This window comes from Suricata suricatta, chromosome 17 (assembly GCF_006229205.1).
Source record: "Suricata suricatta isolate VVHF042 chromosome 17, meerkat_22Aug2017_6uvM2_HiC, whole genome shotgun sequence".
In the NCBI taxonomy this organism is placed as follows: domain Eukaryota; kingdom Metazoa; phylum Chordata; class Mammalia; order Carnivora; family Herpestidae; genus Suricata; species Suricata suricatta.
Genome location: NC_043716.1, coordinates 55,154,425 through 55,164,178, shown reverse-complemented (window position 1 = coordinate 55,164,178; position 9,754 = coordinate 55,154,425). Strand labels below are relative to the sequence as shown.

At 61.9% G+C, this 9,754-nt stretch overlaps 1 pseudogene; it reads left to right on the top strand.

Moving 5' to 3' along the window:
• The first annotated feature begins 2,714 nt into the window (after positions 1 to 2,714).
• On the top strand, positions 2,715 to 8,129 carry LOC115281674 (annotated as a pseudogene).
• Positions 8,130 to 9,754: the final 1,625 nt, after the last annotated feature.

The window sequence follows — 9,754 nt, the reverse complement described above, 5'->3', positions numbered from 1 at the left end:
GGGCAGACCGGGAGGTGGCCTAGCCCAGGGCCCTGGCCTTGGGGGAGGAGGCCGCTGCCAGGTGGGTGAGGCAGGAGACTATCCCACAGCCTTCGACTCTTGACCTCCAGGAAAGGCAGCTCGTTAGGAGGCTGGAGGAGCAGATTTAGGGGGTCTGCTCAGTAACCTGGGGTAGTGGAGAGGGGGCTGCTCAAGGGCCTTCTCCTCCCAGCCTGGGAGCTGCGAAGTGTTCCCAGCTCACCAATAGGGTGACTCAGAACCCAGCCGCAGCCGGGGACACACACAGGCACGTGCACACAGACACGCATACGCACACACATGCATGGGCACCCCCCTGCACCCACCCCCCACGCGTGTACATGCATGTGCACGCACCTATACAGACCCATTCACATGTGCATGTGTGCACACAGGCGTGCTGTGTGCCCATGCAAACACATGCTGACACACAGACACATGTATACACGTGTGCACACAGATACACACAGTCGCACGAGCATAGACAGACCCCCCCCAAGACCCAGCCTTGGTCAGAGGGCCCCCCCATGACAAGGTCCCAGAAACCAGAGCCTCTGTGCTCTGGGCCCCCACCCATCTGGCTCTCTCCACCACCAAGGTGTGGCGGGGCTGGTCATCGGGGCTGGCCGTCGGGGCCCTTAGACTAGGTAACAAGGAGCACCGGTGGGGAGAAGGGACCTCTGTCAGGCCCCAGCTTCCCCCAGGAAGAGGCTGGTCATCTGGGGAGACAACTCTGCTATGCTGCTTTGGCGACCAGCTGGTGTGGCCCTGATGGCATTCTGGGATGGCCCAGAGCCCCCTGCCCAGTCCCCCTCCCTCGAGGGAGGCTGGGGGTGGGTGGGCTTGGCAGACTGTACAGTGCCTGCCCACAGCAGGCCGTTCTTTTATTCTGCCATGGCTGGGAGGTGCCTGAGGACCCAGCTCCTTGCCCCTTACTCCTTGCTCTGCTGAGAGCCACCACTGCGGCCCCAACCCCTCCCTTCCTGCCCTCAGAGGCCTCTGCTCCCCACCCCCACTTCCCAGCAGAAGGCTGGAGCCAGACTCAGAGATAAGGGGCTTGTTTTCCAAGGGCCCGGAACTCAGTGCAGATTGTGGGTCAGGGTCAGAAGGGCACTGGGGTGGGGGAGGGCTCAATAAGCCTTTCCTTTAGATGGTCCTTGGGGCCACTGATCCCATGGGGACCTGAGATTTCTACCCTTTCAGAGTGCCTGTGTTAGGCATGGGGGGGGAGAGGTGGAGCGCTCCGGGGAAGTTGCCCCGACCCTGGACACAGCTGCATCTCCACCCCTGCTCCCTTCTCCAGCCAGGCTGGCCTTCTCTGAGACCTACCCCAAGCCTTTGCCTCATGCTTGTCTGATTCACGACCTGCTCTGTCTTTAAAAGTCAGCCCAATCACTGCTTCCTCCAGGAAGCCCACCCTGATGCCTCAACCAAGCCTGTTGCAGCATCTCCCGGTACTGACATCCACCCTCTTCCCAGTGCTCCCCTCTTAGGCAGCATCCTGTTCCCATCCTGAGGACCCGAGCTCCAAGGGCAGCCTGATCTTGCTCTCCTTCACTCCTAGACCCAGTTTGGAGCAGGCACAGGGCAGAACTCTGATGAAGGTGTCAGTGTCCTCTTTGATCAGGGGTGCCCTGACCAGAGCTGTGGGTGCCCCCTCTGGTGAATTTGGGCCCCTTGGGACCAACTTCCTCCCATGGGGGACAGACATCTACGGCCACGCTCCAGAAAGCGAGCAGCTGAGTGGGGCCAGGTACTCAGAGGGAGGCCTGTCCGTGTGAGGGAAGGTCCCGCTGCAAGGTCCCGTCGGGCTGAGTCACGGTGCACCCCACAGCACCCCACAGCACCCCAGGGCCCTGGGCTGTGACCAGTAACAATGATAATGGCAGCGGCAGTAGGAAAGTGAGCGCTCACACGTAGCGCTTACCTGCAGCCAGGCACCAGGGCACCAGGCACGCATTGAGTCAGGGAATCCTCAAAACAGCCCATTCTGCAGTTAAGGAGACTGAGACACAGAGGCTAAAAGGCTTGTCCAAAGTCGCAAAGTAGTAAGTGAGGAGTAAGTCAGTGCCTTTCACTAATACCCTGCCCTGTGCCCCAGCTGGAGGTGTCCCATCCCTCAGGGGCAGGGGGCATGGAGGAAGGGCTCCCTGTGCACCCCACTAATTCTGCCTCCCATTATACCCCACGAAGTGGGACGCTCAGACCGGTTGTGCCATCCTCATATCCCTCTGCCTGGCACACAGTAGGTACTCAAAAATTCCATATTGAAAAAAGCAGATTGTAGGATGCTATTATTTAGGGGCGATGTAATGTAGTGATTCCGAGCTGGACTCTGCAGACACCCGGCCTGGCCGCTTCCTCGACAAGGAACATAGGACTTAGCTGGGGCACGGCTCAGTTTCCCCATCTGGGACTCCCTCTCCCACATGCCCAGCTTGCTCCCTGCTCACCCCACAAAGTCCGAACTACAACTCCCAGAATGCTTCGGCACAACCCCCCCCCCCCGCCCGAGCTTGCGCAGTGCCGGCGGGGAAGAAGTTCGAACTACAACTTCCAGCATGCCGCGGGCACTCCCGCAGGCCCTGGTCAGCCGGCTGAGGTCCAGGTTGGGGAAGCCCCCACCGTGCCGCCCCCAGCCACTCCGGTACCCTCGCCAGGGAGGGTCGGGGTGGGGGTTGGGAGCTGCCCCCGTCATGCTTCGTGGACTGGCTCGGGCTGCGGTCCAGCCGCACGGGGCCCTCCGGACGCAGGGGTCTGGGAGCGGGGCGGGGGTCCCGGTGCACGTGGTGGATCTGCTCATCGACACGGTGAGGCGCGCCATGGCCGAAGCGGTCGTGGGGGACGACCACGGCGAGGACCCCACCGTCCGCGGTGAGCCCCCGGCGTGCAGGCCGGGGCCTGGGGTCGTCGCGGAGACCCCCGGGCTCTGTCCGTGGTGCTGGCGGGGGAGGCGGCCCGGGCGCCGAGGCGCTGGCTCAGCTGCAGGCTGGGCGGGAATCTCTGCCGCCCAGCATCCCCCGACCGTCTATTAGGGACGCAGGTTCCCGGCTCCCACACGTACACCTGCTGAGCCACAATCTGCATGCTAACAGGAGGCCCAGGTGACGTGTGTGCACAGGAAAGTGTCCTGTGCCTAGACTGTGGGAAGAGATGGGCGTGGTCTCACCTTGCCTAGGAGGGCTCTGAGATGCCAGTGTGGCACACAAGGTCTCATACCCAGTAAATGGCAAGGCAGTATGTGAACTCAGGTCTTTTCTCGAAAACCTACAGCTATTGTCCTGGGTCCGGTGCCTTTCCACACAAAGACAAACAGAAAACCCGTCTAGATAAGGAGGTTTTCTGCAGGCTGCACCTCTCAAGAAGTGGGCTCTGATAACCTAGGGAGTGTTTTCAAGTGACACAGTGACGGCACTCCCACTCTGCGTTGAGAGTTGCGGATTCCTGCTGCGGCTAGGGTGCATACAACCCTCTTTTGTGCCAGGGACAAGCCACAGGTTGCCACTTGAGCCCAAGGGCCTGTCTGGGGGGCCAGATAGTGTTTGGTGATCATGCGTTCTGCAGACACCTACTGTCCCCTGGAAGTTCAAAAATGCTGAGTCCACTGCTTAGTAGGCAGCCAGACACATAGTCACCACCGTGGGGTGGGGGAAGTGCTGGGGCTGACATGTGTCCACAGAGAGTGCCTGGGGAACTGGGGGTGAGTGGAGGCATGGAACTCACAGGGAAAGAGGCTACTCTGCAAAGGGTGAGTGGGGGTCCGGCTGGGAAGGGAGCCAGTTCACTGGGAGGCGAGAAAGGTGTTTAGAATACGGATAAGGGGGGCGCCTGGGTGGCTCAGTCAGTTAAGCCTCCGACTCTGGCTCAGGTCCTTTTTTCATGTTTGTGGGTTCAAGCCCCACAAACAACCCAGAGCCTGGAGCCTGCTTCCGATTCTGTGTCTCCCTCTCTCTCTGCCCCTGCCCTGCTCATGCTCTGTCTCTCTCTGTCTCAAAAATAAAAACATTTTAAAAATTAAAAAAAAAAAAAAAAGAATATGGATAAGGGAATGTGGCTGGAGCGTGGGGTCCTGGGGCCACCCCTGTCCCTGGAGGTGACGGCAGAAGGCAAGTCGCACTGCCCTTGAATGTCATGCTTAAGACTTCGGACTTGAGGCCACAGGCAGAGGGGAGCCACAGTGGGCTTTAAAGCAGGAGCCAGAAGCCCCCGCTCACCCCCTCCCCGAGTCTCTGAGAGCTCCTGTCCCGTTCTGGGAGAGGAAGTCAGCAGAGAAACCACAGGGCCCCACCTGCAAGGGGCTGATGGGAAAGGAAGTGAGACAGGTGTGAGGTCTGGATGGGACAGGGGGGTTCAAACCACAGTTTCAATATGGGGGGAGACGATGGCCCAGGAGGAGCGGGGTGTAGAGGGTTCACTGAGGGGACAAGATGTGGGTCACCAAAACCACAGGCGGTGCAGCTGGCAGCCCGGGGCTCCTGTCCGGCCTGACCCCTCACCTCATCACAACACGGGCGATGCAAGGAGACGGCCATTGTTGACGGAGCCTCCCTGTACCCCACCCCATTCCTCCTCAGAGCTGTAGGGAAAGGCTGCCACGCTGCTGGGGGTGGATCAGACCTGGTTTGTGCCCACCAACACCATGGCCAACGTCCTCTCTGGCGAGCGCCGCGTGGGTGACTCCCATTGCCCTTCAGCCCCTCCCTCTGTGCTTCTCTCCTTGGTGCCAGGGGCAGGGCTGGGACAGCACCAGTGGGGGCCTGAGCCATCTGCATTTCTGTTGGGCTCAGAATTTCAGGAGGGCCCTAGCAGGAGGGGGGAGAGGGGAGGAGCATGAGGTCATGCTCCTCCCCCAGCTCCCTCCCCACAGGGTCGCCCTGGGCGGGGTGGGCAGTCCTCTCCACACTGCGCTGCCTCCAGGTTCTGGTAGCCACACCCTCCTCTGGTCCCTTATGGCCTGAGGGTCCCTGACTTCCCTGCATGCTGCCACACCTTTATAAACTGTCCCTTCATGAAACTCTTTGGCTCCCCAGTGTGTGCCTGCCCTCCACTTCCTGCTGGGCCCGACAGGTGCCTGTGCTCTGAGCCGCTTGGCCCAAGGGGCAGCACCGCGGTGGGCTTCCAGTGCAGGAGATGCTCTGCAGGTGGGCCTCAGGGCACGGGGCACAACAGCTCACAGGTTGGACATCCTAGACCTTCAGTATTAGTGGGATGGTTTTCCGGCACATAACAGTGAGGTGTCTCAAAGGGGCGCTGTTTCCTAATTGGCATAAGGCACTTGAGAGCTAGCTATGCCCCCCCCCCCCCCGGAGCTCAGCCCAAGAGCTGGGCGGGAGCAGGTGGGCCCCATGGCACTCGGAGCCGACACTGTGCTCCCCCGCATCTATCTCAGTGATGTGTCACTGCCAGCGCAGGGGCCCCCCAGCTCCTCCTCGGGCAGGAGTGCCACCTCCACGTCTATGAGCAAGGCGGGGTAGCTCAGGTAAGGACCCGTCACCCCTCACTTGGGGCCAGCACGGGCTGCTCAGCATTTCTGGTGGGAACCTGCTTTTCAGGCACCGCGATGGGACGGACCTGCAGAGGGAAGAAATGGCCGGGTGGTGGCGTCCCTAAGGAGGCAGGAAGGAGAGCCATTCCTAGACTGACCACGCGGGGGCAGCCGCGGCTCCGGCCGCCGCTCGGACACCGGTTGTGCTTGGTGTCCTGCTGCCCCCTAGTGGACACCCAGAGCACGGGGCCTTTGATACCTCCCCTTCTTGGCTGGGGGTTGGGGGGGGGGCGGTCCTAACCCTGGGACTCCAGCACAAGGGCAAGGCTCCATGGCCCAGAGCTAGGGACAAGCGGACGGGACAGAGGGATGAGGTGACCCTGGACCCCCTGGACCTGATCATCCTCACCCTAATACCAGCAGATTTCTGGGGTGCACACCCACCCCCTCCCAGACCTGCCGCACGGGACCCCAGACCTGGTTGAGCTGGAGAGGATGGTTACACGGGCCTTGGGAGCCCCTACCACCCAGTCTGTGAGCTCATCTGCCTGGAAAACACCCACAGCAGCTCGGGGGGCCGCGTTCTCCCCATCGACTACCTCCGCCCAGTGGGCCCGACCCCACCTCTGTGCCCCCCACCCACCAGCCAGCTCCTGGCTTCCTGTACCCTGGAGCCCCTCTCTGGGGATTAGCTCTCCTCAGATACGCACCGTGGGTGCCCATCCGCAGCCGGCAGTGTTGTGGGAGGGACGTGTGTGGTCCTAGGCTGCAGATGAGAAGGGCATTATTGCCCCACTTTAGGCCCCAGAACAGAGACCCGCCCCCCTTCCCAGGGAGCCCAGGGGAGCACCAGCTTGTACATGAGCTGCCTTGCTCCCCGGTGTGGGGACCTGAGTGCTCAGTCTCCAGACCTGCCTCCGGCTCCGATGGGATGCAGCACTGTGCTCCGGCCACGGCACCCAGGCCCAGGCAGCAGGTGTGCCTGCTCAGGGCCCAGACGGCCAAGCTGGTCACCGACCCAGCTCTGGGCACTCCGGACCCCCACCCCACCCCCGGCGAGGCTGCTCGAGGAGCCAAACCCAGTGACCTCCTGGAGACCCGTCCTCCCTCTACTCCTGCCCCAAGCCCAGCCCCTCTGACGGTGGCCTGCCCTTTGCTCCAAGGTGCGCCTCCTGGCCCAGAGCTGTGGGGTCCAGGTCCACCTGGAGGGGGCCCGGCTGATGAACGCTTCGGTGGCTCTGCACGTGCCCCCCGCCATGCCCCCCGCCTGCATCGTGGAGCACTGTGACTCCGTGTCCCTTTGTTTCTCCAAGGTGGGGAAGCCGCCGGCCACCTCCCAGACACAGGATGATGGGATGCCCAGTCTGAACTGGGTTCCTGAGCTCCTGTGAGGGGCACCGCAGGCCCTGGGCCCCTCAAGCCCCTCCCCGGATGGGGCCACAGTGTCTGCCCTTCCCTGTCCCCTCCACACCCCTGCCCCCCACCGCAAGGACAGGGATGCACACTTGGGGACACAGGCAGTCAGGACTCTCTCCTCTTCCTCCTAGGGCCTGGGCGCACCAGTGGGAGCCCTGGTTTGGGGGGGTCCAAGGACTTCATCGAAGGAGCCTGGCACCTCCGGGAAGCCCTGGGCAGGGGGATGCGCCAGGCGGGGGTGCTGGCCGCGGCTGCCCTGGTGGGACTGGCTGACGCCCAGGAGGTGCTGCGGAGGGACCACCAGAGGCTCAGAGATTCGCCCAAGGTGCCTCATCCCCCTCCTCACTTCCTTCTGCTCCCGGCAGAGTGCCTTGGGGGACCCAGATCCCCAGCAGGGGCTCACCCTTCTGATTCCAGAACACGACGGTTAAGCCACTGAGCCACGAGGGGTGGAACCCAGGGACGCGGGCGGTTTACCAGGCCCCACTGGAGCGGGTAAACCTGTGCTAGTGAGCCCTCCCCGGGCGTCAGGAATTGTTTCCTGCAGGATCCGGCAGTCAGGCCTCTACCTTGGGCCTTACATCTGCTCATTGAGCCCTCGGAACAATCCCTTCATGCCCCCACTTTAAAGAGCAGGAAACTGAGGCCCAGAGAGTCTAACTGATCTGCCCAAGGCCACACAGCTAAAAAAGTAGCAGAGCCGAGTCTGGGTGATTCCGAAGTCCATGTCAGGATTAACGGTCCCTCTTTTCCCCACTACGGTCGGGCTGTCCTCTGCCTTTCCTGGGACGACAGGGCTGGACGGTGGAGACGGTGGTGGGGACCCCGGGGTCAGGCTCCACTCACCATGGGACCTGGGCCAGGGCTCCGGGAACTGGCGTCCCCTATCTGCTCCGTGGACCCCGCCGCCATGGAGACGAACATGGTGACGGTGAGGGCGGACGGGCTGGCGCCCCGGGAGCCCTGCCGGCGTCTGCAGGCCGTGAGCGCTGACGGGGCGGCGCAGGCCGGCCGCGCGGTGCGTGTGCTGCTGTTCCCCTGGAGCGAGCGGTCAGCGCACGCCGTGTGGCACCGCGACGTCTCCGCGCAGGACACCGAGCTGGCCCTGAGGAAGTGGGGGTTTGTGCTGAGGCGGCTGGGGGCCCTGAGGACGGGGTGGCCGGCCCCTGTGCCCCGGCCGGGACCCAGGGGGGGAGTGGAGAGATCCTGAGGAGCAGGAGAGGCAGCAGCAGGACACCCCACGTTCCCCTCGTCTCCTTGGACCGCGGGACTCCCACGCCCGGGGTGAAGCCTTCCCCTGGCACTCGTTTGGCAAGCCCGGAGCCCTCCTGTGTCGGGGACGGGGACACAGGTGCCACGGGACGGGGTGCCAGGAAGGCAGACAGGCGGGCCCCATTCCAGCCCCGCACCAGAGCCCAGGAAGCACCAGGGTGGCACGGCCACAGAAAGGGAAACTGCCCTGAGCCATTTGCTCAGGGTCACACCGCTAAAGAGCGTGTCCAGTGCCTGGGGACACGGGGGAAAGGTGACAAAATCAGAAAGGGACAGTGGAAACGCCCATGTTGGGGGGGCCGGGCTTTACCCTGTATTCATCTCTGTGCATTTTCCTTTTATAAGATAAACTTTCTGGGGCGCCTGGGGGGCTCAGTCAGTTGGGTGTCTGACTTCAGCTCAGGTCACAATCTCACGGTTTGAGTTTGAGCCCGGCGTCGGGCTCTGTGCTGACAGCTAGAGCCTGGAGCCTGCTTCAGATTCTGTGTCTCCCTCCCTCTGCCCCTCCCCTGCTCACATTCTCTCTCTCTCTCTCAAAAATAAACATTAAATGGGGCGCCTGGGGGGCTCAGTCGGTTAAGCCTCCAGCTTCGGCTCAGGTCAGATCTCACGTTCGTGGGTTCGAGCCCCGCGTCAGGCTCTGTGCTGACCGCTAGCTCAGAGCCTGGAGCCTGCTTCCGGTTCTGTGTCTCCTTCTCTCTCTGCCCCTCCCCCTCTCATGCTCTGTCTCTCTCCGTATCGAAAATAAATAAAACACTAAAAAAAATTAAAAAAAAATTAAAAAATAAACATTAAAAAATTAGATAAAATCTTCCCTTACAAAAGAATATGTCTTTACTGTAAATAATTTGGGGTTGGATCTCGTTTTTTAGCCGCTCCGGGGGTCATTTAGGCCCAGCTACAGAAAAGGAGGCAACCCCTCCCGCGCCCTGCCCCCCAGGGAACCGCAGGAGAAGTCAGGTTAGAGCCTTGTAAGCTGAGAAGACCTGCCTGCAAAAACCCGGATCCGGGATCCGGGAGCCAGAGCCATCCGGGAGCCGGGACCCGGGATCCGGGGGAGGCGGGGTCCTCTCCCACCTGTGCGGACCTGCAGGGGTGAAGCTCTGCCGGGTTCCCAGAAGGCGGCTCTGGATGGACGGACACACGGGACATCTCTGGCTGGCTGGATGCGCTCGCACGCGCACACACACAGCTTGCCAAGGCCATTGCCCTCACACCTGTTCATAAGTCACACGTGTGTGTGATCTATTCTGAAAGCAATTTTCAGAGAGAAAAACAAGGCTTATCGGCACACAGCATAGACTGATTTATTTAAGGACACGTCGGCACCCCGCCGATCCTGGACCGGTAAATGCTAGAGCACGGGCGGGAAGGGAAGCCCTGAATGGGAGCCCCCAGTGGTGCAGCCCCAAGGGCCCCCAGCTTCCTGTCACCTTTGGAGCAGTAAAGGGAGGCTGGGGGGGGGGGGCAAGACCAAGGCAAGAGGGGTCACCATCTCCGCCCACCCTACACATCCCAGACTCAGGAAGGTCCTGAACCCCGAATGGGGCTGTCTGGGGACCC